The sequence below is a fragment of the Aythya ferina genome (assembly GCF_964211825.1).
Source record: "Aythya ferina genome assembly, chromosome: 4".
NCBI lineage: Eukaryota > Metazoa > Chordata > Aves > Anseriformes > Anatidae > Aythya > Aythya ferina.
This window is the reverse complement of record NC_140300.1, coordinates 36,913,256-36,926,752: the sequence shown is the minus strand read 5'-3', so window position 1 is coordinate 36,926,752 and position 13,497 is coordinate 36,913,256. Positions and strand designations below refer to the sequence as shown.

General features: G+C 35.4%; 1 long non-coding RNA gene across 1 annotated transcript in view; it reads right to left on the bottom strand.

Moving 5' to 3' along the window:
• Positions 1-7,300, bottom strand: part of LOC311436267 — a 134,826-nt gene extending 127,526 nt beyond the window's left edge. The window contains exon 1 of the long non-coding RNA XR_014692709.1: positions 7,190-7,300. This is a non-coding gene — a long non-coding RNA (uncharacterized lncRNA). The remainder of the gene's footprint in view (positions 1-7,189) is intronic.
• Positions 7,301-13,497: the final 6,197 nt, after the last annotated feature.

Sequence of the window (13,497 nt, the reverse complement as noted above, 5' to 3'; positions counted from 1 at the left end):
TCAGTTACAAATATTTATAAACATCTTCCCTAAAGACCACCTTACACTCAATTACAGTTAAATAACCTAGATACCTGAATGATCTGAGTTATGAATACTAAATAAAAAATTGCAATCTCAAAATGAATACAGTAAGCTGTGTGCTATTAATGGTCAATTTGTCTATTATTTAGCCGTCGTTTCTAAATATCATCGCTCAATCAGCTATTCAAAACTCATACTGATTTTTTTTTTTTTTATGAGAACTCACCACCATTAAAGAAATAAAGGAAATGAGGAATAGCTCTCCAGGATCCAATGTATTTTTGGGTTTGGATTTAAAAACATATGCCAAAAATTAATGAGGCAGAAATGGAAAATGAGTGGGTAAATTTTGAAAAAGCTTAAAGTGAAAGATATTATAAATTGCTTTTGTAGTTTGCTGAAATAAGTCAAGAAAAACACAGAGGTAACAATACACTTGTGCTCAAGGTAAACTTTAGTTCAAAAATATCTGATATATAATTGCAATTAAGAGATCTGGCAAGAATGCTGTCTGAAGGTTGTATATTCTAGCTCAAGTTTCTGATAAGGAAATTCTGGGAAGAAAAAAAAAGCAGGCATATTCAATTTAAAAACCTTACCTTCCTAGTTTCATCACCAATGCATTTTATTTACCTATGCTACCAGTAAATCAATAAAATAGGTAAATAGACAAATCTGACAAAGCATTTTAAAGACTGAACTTCTGTCAGATTCTGCATAACATAAAATCTACTTATTCTCAGAAAATAACATCACATGAAGACAAGTGTGAGAAATAATCTCTGCACTACTGACAAACTTGCTTTTTCTGTATTGGACTTGCTTGGTGTGATCTGATTGCCTTGTGAATATGAAGAGCTCTAAGGGCATCCAAAGCAAAAGAGAGTCTTGAGCTTTTGAGACAGAAAAGTCTCATCTTATGGATTTGGGACAATTTGTTTATGGAATAAACAGGACACATGAACTGATATTAAACATTCCTGATAGGTGGTATTTATTGTCTTTTTCCATTCCCTTCTATTTCCTATATAAATGTACACAAGTCTTACAGAGTATGTCACATCAACCTTCTGCTTAAGGAACGTCGTCAAGATTATAACAAAAAAAAAAAATGTAATTTTTCAGAATTATCTTGACTGGGCCTTATGAGCCTCCATGAGCCTCATGAGGAAGAATATCACAACTAAAGCATCACTCCGCCCTTCTAGCAAGTCTCTTCAAAGTATAAAAGTGCAATAATATCACTGGAAAAAGGACAGAAGTCTACCTTATTTTTTTATATGTTGCTATGTCAAAGTAGAGCTGTTCTTTACGAACACAGGCTAACATCATATCCTTAATTCGGAAAAGCAATTGGGATTCAAATAACTTTCACATACAATTAGACAAATATAGAGATATGTGTTTTCTTGATATAGCTGAACCTTCTAAATCCTTCCCATTAGGCGCTTCAATCTTCGTCAGTTTTCACAGTATCGTAGTCCTAAAATTCTTCATCAGGTTTTCCTGAAGGATCTCAACATGGAAAAGATCAGTCTCTCAATTTGAGAAACTATACAGTAGTAACAAGAATGTGGGTGTGTTAATCACATGCCCACTGAAGCATGAGGCAGCTCCATCTAGAGAAACTCCAGAGCAGTGGTAAGTCCTTGTGAAGAACAGAATTTCTGGTCAAACAGAATTTCATGAGCAGATTGCCAACACTAGTAAAGTTTACTTTTCTGAACAGTAAAGTATAACACGTAAATTACAAAGTTTAGAGTAATCTTATTTGGTTGGTCAAGTGCCAGTCTTGGAACAAAAATAAAAAATGAAGGCCCTAAAATTCAATTACTTGTTCAACAGCATCAGATCATATATGTATTGCCGATATTATGACTAATGTCTCTGCAATTGCATCTATTTTCCACAAAGCCATTTAACCGGATCTAAAAGTTGGCTTCACAATTAGAACTTTCTCTCTAACTAAACAAATATTATTTGACTACTAACTACTGGATTGCTGGCTTGTGTGGGCTTTTCAATCTAAACAGATACTTGGATCATTATAAAACATGTCCCATCCCCCCCCCCCTTTTTTTTTTTTTTTTTTTTTTTTAATTTTTATGACTGTAAAGTTTTGTTACAAGGTCTTATCCTTAAGCAAAGGGCACTCTAACTTTTAAGCACTCTTAATAGGTACACAAATGGAGTATTCACCTGCGAATCTAGTTAAATAAAATGGCTTTTTCTTATGTGGACACAATTAACACTTTAGACAAAGTTAAACAGAAGTTTGCACAAATAAAGATAAACGTTTTGTAATAGATTTGAAGTACTTTCCATTTTGTAGTTACATATGTTATTTATCTAGCCTTCTTTCTGCTTCTCACCAGCTATATTGATTAGATACTATTGATATCACATTAATGTTTTCCATACAGGGGTATGTGGATAGGGGTGGTGTTATGTCATTAATGAATAGCATAAATAGCATTTCTACAGTACTGTCATCATGATTAATACTTATAACTACAGTTAGCAAAACAACCTGTGATTTAGAAGACTTACTTTTTAGGCTAATAGAGTAAACTTTGTTATCTGATGTAACAAACTAATTTTGATGCCAAAAACTCAGCCTTCATCATTTTCACCCTCATTGAACAATACTCTTTATGTGATATTTAGATATCCCTAAAAGCTGTTTGAGGACACTGAGATTGACTTCCTAGAAATTCCTCAGAGAGGAAGTGGTTAGCACTCAGATATATGAGGGAAGCTACCCTAAACAAGTCAATTCTATAACTAAATTCAATAATTCAATTATTTTACTGGAGAATTCAATTGGTGGAAAGTTTTAGGTGGCACCTCTCTACAAACACACAGTCAGATACAAAAACAATCACACAACAGAATGTGAACACCCTAAACTGTGATAGAGTCAATTAAGCACTGCAAAATAAAAACAGTGGTTCACTTAGAACTGAAGAAACAAGTATCTTGCTTAACAAAATAATTCAAGTTTTATACAACTTCTTGTTCTATGCAGGAATGAAAATAAGAGCTTTCATATTCTTAATTTAAAAGAAGAAAACTTTCAAGTACCATGAAAATCCAGCAATACAGTGGTTAGAACATAGGAATAAAAGCTTAGAATGGATGCCTCAAAAATCAGTCCATTAGATTGAGTCTCCCTAGCCTTCAGGCCAATCTGTTATGTAGATGTAAGTCCTGCTCTCTCTTCCAGAGCTCCAACCCCCATTTGATAAATATTCCCCATCAAAATAAACAAAACAATCAAATTTCTATCAAACACTAGATTTGGGGGGGAGGGGGGGGAGGGTGATGAAAGTTCAGGAACTCTATTCTAAATACATCGTTTACATTTCATTCATTTTTTGTCTCTATTTTCCCTCCAAACTGGTCACAGTTCCAAATAACAGAAGTATATTTGCAGAGGCATGTTCATCATCTATGAGTTCTTTACAAACACCAAGCTTCCCGAAATTGTCTAAAATTATATAATGTTCTCACATTATCCCATATTTTGTTGTGCATTCTATATTTAAAAAAAAAAAAAAATTGCTATAGCCTCCTTTGAAGTGCATCAGTTACTATAGAAACAGTCGTATATGCAAAATCTAAGTTGAATCCACTAGCATAGAATAAATATATATATACACCATTTGATTTAATAGCTTGAAATGCATATTTTGGTGGAATAGTGAAATGTAAGAATTCATGTGTTGGCTAATATTCATGTCTCAGCTAGGATCAATATTGGGTACAAATAGTCAAATGTTAAAGGATGACACTAAAGAAACATATCAATGTTTTGCTTAATCCCATCTAACAATACCACCGAGTTGTGTATTCTATTGCACTGCTCTTGAAGTGAGAAGACTTAAATGTAAAGATTCATTACATTGCAGAACTCCAGATGATTTATCATTTGAGTAATTTGTATTAATTTAAAACTACCAGATCAATGAAAGCTTAATAAATTGTCTTGTGATGTTAAAAAGGGATGTATTGGGTCTATGTTATCAACATTAATATGTTTAAATTTTCTTTCAGAGCTTTATATAAATAAAAAGCAAGGCCAGGGTGAGATTTTGCAATTCATTTTTCACCAACTCCTTCATGAGTTAATATGTTAGATTTACTTCTTTAATTTTTTTTAGGTAAATATATAGACATAAGCAAACATAATGCATGTTTGCACGGATACGCATGCACATGGATATTCATGCATACACATTTAGGAAGGAATTCTCACCTGTTTGTAAATTACCCTTTGTCTTTCAGAATTATAAAAACTCACAATTAATTGGCTTCTATAAGATCCCACAGCTGGTTCAAATTGGAATCGCACTCAGTGGCATCTTAGCTAGTTCTCCTTTAGCAACTAATTACTACAATGATTAGAAACATACACTGAAGACAAAAAAAAAGGCTCTTAAGAGCTTGCTCCAGCCTTCAATACTCATGAGGGTTTTTACAGGTGACAGCCTTTCGAACAGCCAAAATCAAGGATGACAGCTGACCTTCCAGCCAAGAACTGTGCTAAAGAGGCTTTGATATCATTTCTGTGTGCACTACCAGACCCCTGCACTCCCCAAAACCGATGCACTCCTGTTTCACAACAGAATATAAATGGCCAACCTCACCCTCTAGTGAGTACTGTTTCATCACTCAAACCAGCCACGCTGAAATTTTCTAAACATATTCCATTGTTTGTTTCACTCAGGAACTTCTCAAAGTGAGACTATTAATTACTATTATTTGTGCTAACGCAAAGAAAAATATCCCATTGACTTCAAAGAGCGCTGAATCAGGCCCAAAGGACTTATATGGGATTTAGTTTTTTCCTGAACTCTTAGTGACCCTCTGCACACTGATGATTTAACCTACCTTGAAATTATGAATGAAATAGGCCAAGGTTATACTTTTAAGGCCTTTTCAAGTTGAAAATACAATGAAAAATTTCATCTGTGCTTTGATCAATCATTTGGACATTTTCTGAAATCATTTCTGGGTCTATATTATGCCCTCTATTTTGTTATTATTATTATTTTTACATCAGTCCATTATTTCTGAAGCAGTAGAGACAACTGTGAATATTATATGCTGATTAAAGAAGATGCATTCATTGTCATGCAAATGACAATGACTTTAAATTTTAAGATTAGGGAAACTGATAAAAATAGAAGGGCATAATTCAGGAAACAATTATCCACCTTAGATGAGGGAGTTCTACAGATTTAATTAAAAAATACAGAATGTATTACTGTCAATTAGAGCACACCCTGTGCAATTCATTAAGGCCCTCTCCCTTGTGCAGGTGACAAACACTTCATTATGCATGGGAGAAATGAGGCAGAACACAAAGGGACTAATGTCAAATTAAAATGGGACTGACCTGTTCATAGCACAAAATTATATTATTCAAAAATTAAGAAATATGGACAAAAGGGATGAAACAAAGAAAAAAATGCATAAGGAGAGGTCTAATTTGTTTATGGAGCAGTTAGGATGGAGATTTAGTATGGTAATTAAGCTATTATTCAATGACAAAAAGAAAAAAAGAAGCAATTACTAAAGAAAGCCCAAGGACACTTGGCCTAAAAAGATACATAACTTGGTTAGAAAGAATGTGGAATAAACAGCTAGAGGACTCTTTTTTTATGCTGTTGTGTTCCAAATCAAAAGAAACAAGTTAGTCCTGTCATTACTTCGTCTGTCACTTTACTGATCTTCTCCATATTTTTTTCTTGTTGGGCTAAAGTACCTTTCAGAGCTCCTGTGTGTGCCAGTAGAGATGCCTTCACATAGTTTGGAAGTACTTCAATATAAATGGAAAAAAGGATAAAGGTGAATGCTGTAGGTCCTAAAATGCACTAAAAAGCATTTGTGCCTTTATTAATCTTTCTGAATTCCTTTATTCTTGGACAGAAACTAAATTTGCAATGGAGTCTTTTCTCAGTATGCATCTTCAGTATATCTTAGCTAAATTCCACAAAAGCAACCATTTCCAATTAAAAGTATTTTATTAATATTAAGATGAGATTTTCCACTCCAACATATTTCCAAAGGAACATTTCCAAAGCTACCCTAGGTCAATAAACAGCATGCATGTGTGTGTGTGAGTACAGCACTGAGGTAATAATTTGTAAAACAGAAGCGATTGTCACACAAGAAAACAAGATCCGGTGCAGCAAACTCCTGATCTCAAGCCCTTACATTTTACGCCTACCTTTTAAGTTATAACTATTGCTGTCTATTACAGAATTTAAAATCAATGCTAATTGCTTATAGTCACTTACCTATTTTGACTTAAAGCTGTAAGAGATTACTTTGGCACTTTTTTTTTTTTGTAATTCACTTCTTCTTTCCAAAGCTATTTTAAGCTTTTTGGTACCCTGCTTGGACAACTGCTGATAGAAAAATATCTGCTATATACAGAGTTGCATGCAATCTGCCTAATTTTAGTTACAAACTCCAATACACAGCTATGCAGGCAAAGGAAGAAGGGAAAAGAAAATAGTAAAAACTTGTTTGCTATGAACAGACATATTAGCTAAATTCCAATTAAAGAGTCAATTTAATTATACAGGGAATTGAACACGAGCGTCTAACTGCTATGATACCACAAAGGAGCTCCTTCTCCTTCTATATACTCCAAAATATCAGATACAAATCAAAAGAAATCAAGGGACAGTAACACACTTAGATGTACTCAAATTCAAGCATAACGAAACTACATAAGTGGTGTCAAAGCTGATCTGTTTCACTGTAATGCTAGTTCAGATACTAGCCCTCTGCACTATGCAAGAAAGCTTCTTAGGATGTCCTATAGTCAGGCTTCTTAGGAAGTCCTATAGTCAGGAACAATTAACTGAGTTGGAACAGGGGAGGGAAAGTTGTTCAACTTTCCTTAAGACTTCTCTCAAACCAAAAGCTATTATTATTTTTTTAAATATAAAAATGTTAACAACATGGAACAATTCTGCAGTATTGTACAGCATTTTCCTGAATCCTCGTCAACCTCCATATAACAACAGTCAGATTTGGCAAAACCACTTTAACTTTTCAAGCATAATAAAGGTCAGGTATAAACCTTTGCTACATATACCACAACAGCTATTTTGATGATACCTCAGGGTCAAGATTCAACATCTCATACCTCTTTTCTTCAGTGCTAGAATTTCTGTAGCAACAAGCCTTGTATCCCTCTCTTGTTAGAGGTATAATAGACAACAACTGGAAAGTCAATCTTCAGTTTACCTCAGTCATGTTCAGACTGCAAAAGGGAAAAGGGTCAGCGTGAACTGGAAGCAAAGCAATGCTCTTGACTAACTTCAAGTCAGTTACTTAAACAGTCAAGGAAGCTCAGTATTTTCAAATGACCTTTGACCATTAATAAACAGATTGGCATCTAAAAGAAAAAAAAAAAATCACTTTTCTTAGATGACTAGTATGAATGCATGCACTTAGACGTAGCTATACCTTTCTTCTATATACATTTTCCCTGCTCTGATAGAAGTATGACTCAAACTTACCATAGGCATCATATCAAGACTACAGCTGGTTCTTACATGTGTCCCAAGAAAAGCTGAGGTTAAGCTCCTTAAACAGACTATGTACGTAAGCACTTAAAAATGAATATTTGAGCACACATTGCTTAAGACAGAGGGAAAAATGTATTATTGAATGAAAAGCACATCTAATACCAAAAATATTACTCATTTCATTGCAACAGAAGTTTCCTGGGCAGATTATTGTAGTGGATATCACACTTCAGCAAAATCAAACACATATAACAAAATATTCAGAAAAACAGTGATCAAATTCCTTGATCTGCCATATTCCAGTCAGTGTTCTGGGACAATATGCTTCACTCCTAAATACTGTCTCAGTAAACAGCAACACTCAGGCCAAGTTTAATAAGTACTTCAAAGTTCATCATAAACTGCTACCTAACTCTGGTGAAATTTGACAAAAATCCAAAGTGGCTTGATTTAGCTCCCATCTTCCAAGAACTGTATCACTGAAAAGTTTCAAATTTATATTTGCTCCATCACTGTTTAATCATTTATTCCAGGTGACTTTAAAAAAGAAAGATGTTTTCTTGCTCCAGCTAATTACTATAAATGATCAATTACTTTATGTGTAAACTAACAAAAATTCTTATAATCTTAGTTTCATTTGTTTATATTTAATGAAATTTAAATGCATAGGGATTACAAAAAGGAAGCTTTTTAAAACACTAATTAGGGATGCAAAATTCATAAATGAATTTGCCACTTCTAACTAGGTAGAATTAGCTGCTCACTGCAGTTCAAGTAAAAACTAAAAGCAACCTTTCTTTCTCTTCAAAAGCATAATGACTTCAAGCAACTAAAAATTGCTCCTGAAAGCTTTGAACAGTTTGTGGAGGTCTCAAGTAGCCCATTCTGCTTTATTTAGTACAGAATAATATTTTACTTCTTTACCACAGAATAGTGTTTTATACCACCTCAACACTGAATGCTTAATTTCCAGATCTTGTTTTGAAGCTAGGTAATAAAGCCCTTGTAATAATTACCATCCTTAGGAATTTTATCCATCTCACTCCAAACACACACCCTTTCTCTACTGCAGACATGCATCTCTCATGAAATTTGTGGTAGGCTAGTTTGGAAGAATTTTGTGTGCAACTTGAGATAAAGTATCCCAGTGCCCCCATACACAGTATTGAGGTAACTGGGAGCACACATCTAAGGACTGAAGTTATTGGGCATGAGGGGAAGGAGGAGGGTCACCGAAGTCCCTCATTTTTCTTTCACAAAAAGGACATATGCCATAGCGCTGCCTTTCTGCGCTCGATTAGACAGACAAAACACTCTCCTACAATCTGGTGAAATCTTTCTCACTAGCTGTCGCCTCCATCACCTTTCCCTCTCCCCTCTGTAGGCTCTTCTAACCCACCTACCGTTGTTTTTTTCTGACTCAGTAACAGCTTTAGTTGACTTTCAAGCACCCATGTTTAGCCACCACAGCCCTCACAGGAAACACCACATTCCTCAGCAGCCCATGGCTGCCTCCACAGTGCTGACACAGCAAGCAGCAGGAGCAGCACTGTCTTGGCCCCAGGATTTGCAGGGATCCCCTGAGGAGAGATGCTGGCACAAGGCTGCAGCCCTGAACACCAGCAGAGGGGCTGATGGTGGGGCACAAGTGGCCATTATGCAGGAAATGTCCCACTCCTCACACACACCAACCCCTGTCAGCAGAAGGCAGGCGGAAGAAGTGTGGTGGCTGCACATTGCTGAGCAGGCCACTCCACAGGCTTTCTCAGAGCCAGGCAGTGTTAGTTCCCAGAGCTCAGAGCCAGCTCCTAGGATGCAGCAGGCCTGTTGGTGTTCCTGTGGGGCCAATGTTGCTGAACTTGTTCCTACCCTCAGCTGTGTCACCATCACCTGCTGTTTCTGCCCAGCACGTCAGCTCCTTTGAGACACCCACCCTATAGCTTTCTGTGACAGCTTTTGTACACTATCTGTCTTGGGCCCTGTACCATGCTCAGGGTCAGTGCCAAACAAGACCCCCCTGCTTCAGTTTTAACTCCTTTCTCAATACATGCACAATTCTGAAAAAATCCGCAGGCACAAACTGGCTTAAGAGGAACTTGCCAACAACTTCTTTAAGTCCCTTGGTCAGACTACTGCCCAGGATCACTTTCCTTTTTGAAACCATTTGTTCACAGATAGAAGATCCTGAGTGCCAGGGATGTTTGTAAATGACTTATTTGCAAGTCACATAGTTACACATGCTATATTTTGTCCAATAAACTAGTATTAGTCATGTAAATATAGTGCTTTATGACATTTTATTCTGGAAATACCATATATTTTATGGCTTGGTACTGACATAAGTAAACTTTATTATTGTGAGTATATTTCCCTCGGAAATATAGGCTTCTTCTAGGCTTTAGAAAAATCATTGTTTTGTTTGTGTGTTTTAAATTTGTATGTTTAACAATGCTTAAGCATTTGTTGTTTATATTTCACCAGGGGAGGTTTAGGTTAGAAATTAGGAGCCTTTTCTACTCAGAAAGAGCAGTCAGGCATTGGAACAGGTTGCCCAGGGAAGTGGTGGAGTCACCATCCCTGGGGGTGTTCAAGGAAAGGTTGGACTTGGTGCTTAGGGACATGGTTTAGAGGGTGACAGTGGTAGTAGGGTGATGATTGGACCAGATGACCTTGAAGGGCTTTTCCAACCCTAATGATTCTGTGCCTTTTTAACAGGGATTATGGAGGTACAGGAACACAAGTCTTTTAAGGTCTGTTAAAGACATTAGCTGAAAATTAGCTGAAAAAAGGAGTGTGGAGTGAGAAGGATAGAAAGCATGCAATGCAGGCTTCTTCAAACAGTTAAGGGTAGGAACATTCTTTGGAAGTGCAATTGGCTATCTTCCCATTTATGTCAAATGCAAATTGATCAGTTTGGATTAGGTACAATTATTCAATTCATTAGTGACTCCAACAACAAGGTGAGGGTGAGAAGAGCATAACATACTATAAAATAAAGTATACTTTTAGCTCATAATTCAGATCTGGAGTCTAAATGCCTAACACCTGATGCCAAAAACACAATTACAGGTCTGAAGGAACATCAGTCAATATAGGTAAGAAAAAGAAGAGAGATGAAAAATACAAGACAATACAAAACAAGTGTTGCAAGTATATGAATAGGAATCTTGATCTAATCAAGGCAAGAAGAAAGCAAAGATAACATGATTTCCATTCAGGTATCTCATATACCCGTAGAGAAGACCACCACATGCAATAAGGGTTTACCCATGGTGACTTACTTTCCAAGCAGCCAGCTGCAATGTGCTACAGTTCTTATGACGGTTGCCAAAGCAGAGATTAATAATTTACACACAACAATATTTTTTTTAATCTAAGGAATCATTATATCAGTAATGTGCTTTTATTTTGCAAAGAATAGCATTGCATGGTAGCCATTGTGAACTATGATTTGAACATGAAATTACGGATCTTGTTATATTAATTGTATAAAATGTTTTTTAGAAAAATATTACATGTATCTCTAGATACATTTTGGTTACCAGTGCTGTTTTTGATTCTGAAAAATAATACAATTCATCTTGCAGAATGTATTTGACCAGGTTAAATAGTATTCAGAAAGTAAAACATGCCTCCCTTTCTCAAATGTAGAAAGATCTGTTTTACACTAAATTAAGAATGTTTAGACTTTACAAGGGATACAGAATAGGACGCTAACTCAATCCCATATGCAAAAAAGCACATTGCATATTTATCAGGGAAAATTGTTTCTTCCCCAGATGAACACAATTTCTAAAGGGGATTAGGAGGTGTTATGGGAGAAATATTGTGAATACATTAATTGAACACAAACTTGCCCTTTACTTCTTGACACTTCATTTTGAAAACATCAGGTATGTGTTAATTAAGATAACAAGTGACCCATATTTTTCATCTTTTGCTTTAATGACTGATGAGAATTTATGAACTTTAATGCTATTACTTCACTGATGTAGAGAGTTAAATATATAATAAAAAAAAAGGACAATACTCCCCCAATTTAAATAGTAAAAAATTAGGAGTAACTTTTAAGAGACTAGTCCTCCATCTTGTTTCTCTTCTTGCTGAAGAGAAACTGTATAGGAATATTTTTCTGTATAAGACTCTGTTCATCTCTTTTCAACATATTCCTAAAAATCAAGTCCAATTCCACAGTCTGGGAAGCAGGTGACAATACACCAACTTCGTAGAAGAATTACCAGCTCATTACATGGTTTTGGAAAGACTCTGAACTCTGAAAGACTGGAACTAGTATGCCTAAAAACTGCTGTACTAAAATCGTGTATACATTTATCTGGCTAAAGTTTTCATTATGCAACAGAAATATGCCTCTCTTCTAACTCAAGTATTTAAAAAAGCCCATACCAGAAAATGACTACACATTTATCACATAAAAAGAACATGCCAGCTATTTATGTACTTGGCCTTTATTCCTTTGACACTGTTATTAGCTTATTTATCTCAGGAAAGAAGAAAGGGGAGTAAGTTATCCCTTTTTCAATCAACAATGTAGTTTAGCACTTTCTGTAAAAATAAATAAATAAATAAATCAAAAACAAGGCTTACATCAAGAACAAGTATTCTTATTTTTTACATAATAGGTACTTCAAAACAACAATGCATCATACATGCTTTACTCAGAGTGAAAGTACCAAGTATTTTTCCAGTGTTTGTATTGCTGCTTCAGATGTATGTCTAAATACTGAAGTTCTCTGAGTTTCGTAGAACTACACGGTTGTTGAGCTTTCTGAGCTTGAAGGCAGACAGGCCATTTTGAAAGCAAACCAGCATAAAGTGGGGAAAAAAAATACCTCACCAACAACTTTGATTTGCTTTTATAAGGTTAGTGTGCAGTAGTTTACTGAGAATCATCATTGGCTCCAAAGCAGGTAACTCAAGCTAACGCCTCTCAGCAAAACACCAAAACACCGTGTTTTAAATAAGTTCGTACTAAACCTTATCCCAAGCTGATACAAATACCAAGATTCAACATGAACCATAAAAACACATCCCATTCTGTATTTGTGTTTTTACAGCAAGTGGAACATTTGGATTTTGCCTTTTCTTTAAGTGTTTTAGTATAACATAGCACTGTGCAGATACATTTAATTGTGCCCACTTGCAGCAGCAGGATTTAAAGATCATTGCATTTTTTGATGTAGAGAATTTCTTTGCAACTTTTAATTATTTTCTGCAGACATAGGCAGATCATAAATTCAAAGTTATATGTAATACTCTTATAAACCCCAGGTAGAAATGATATCTTACCGCTAAGAGGCTCTTTTACACTGTGGAGCATGGAATAGCAGAAGCAAAAAAGGGTAGCCTTCATCCTGATGTAGTGAACATTAGTGTTTCCCCTTGCCCTTTTCATAATGACCACTCTCCAGATTAGCTCCAGGAAAACAGTCACATACCTTATTAAACCATCATAAACTACATTTACAAGTCATTTGGCAAACTTCTGGTCTCTGTAGACCTTTGCCTGCCTGTATTTCTCAGTGATTTGCATATTGCTAATCATTACACTCAGCACTGGAGTTTTCTTTGTAATTAGTTCTTTTAAGTGCATCAAAGCTTTAGAAGACATTCATTTGACAGTTTTCTAATTGCTTTTTATGTTGTCATCTTTATGGCAAAGGAGCTTTACGATCTTAAACCTCTAGAACATTTTAATTTTTCCTATAATATTAAAAGGCTAAGAACTGTGATCAGATTAAAAAAGTTTAACTAATGTGAAGATATGTGAGGTCTCACCAATGCATCAATTCAGTCAGTATCAGACATTTTTAACCCTAGCTGTGACTGTCAGACTATACAGAAATACAACAACCCAGATCTTGCCATTCAAAAGCACCAATTTGCTTTATATTTTTTATGATCT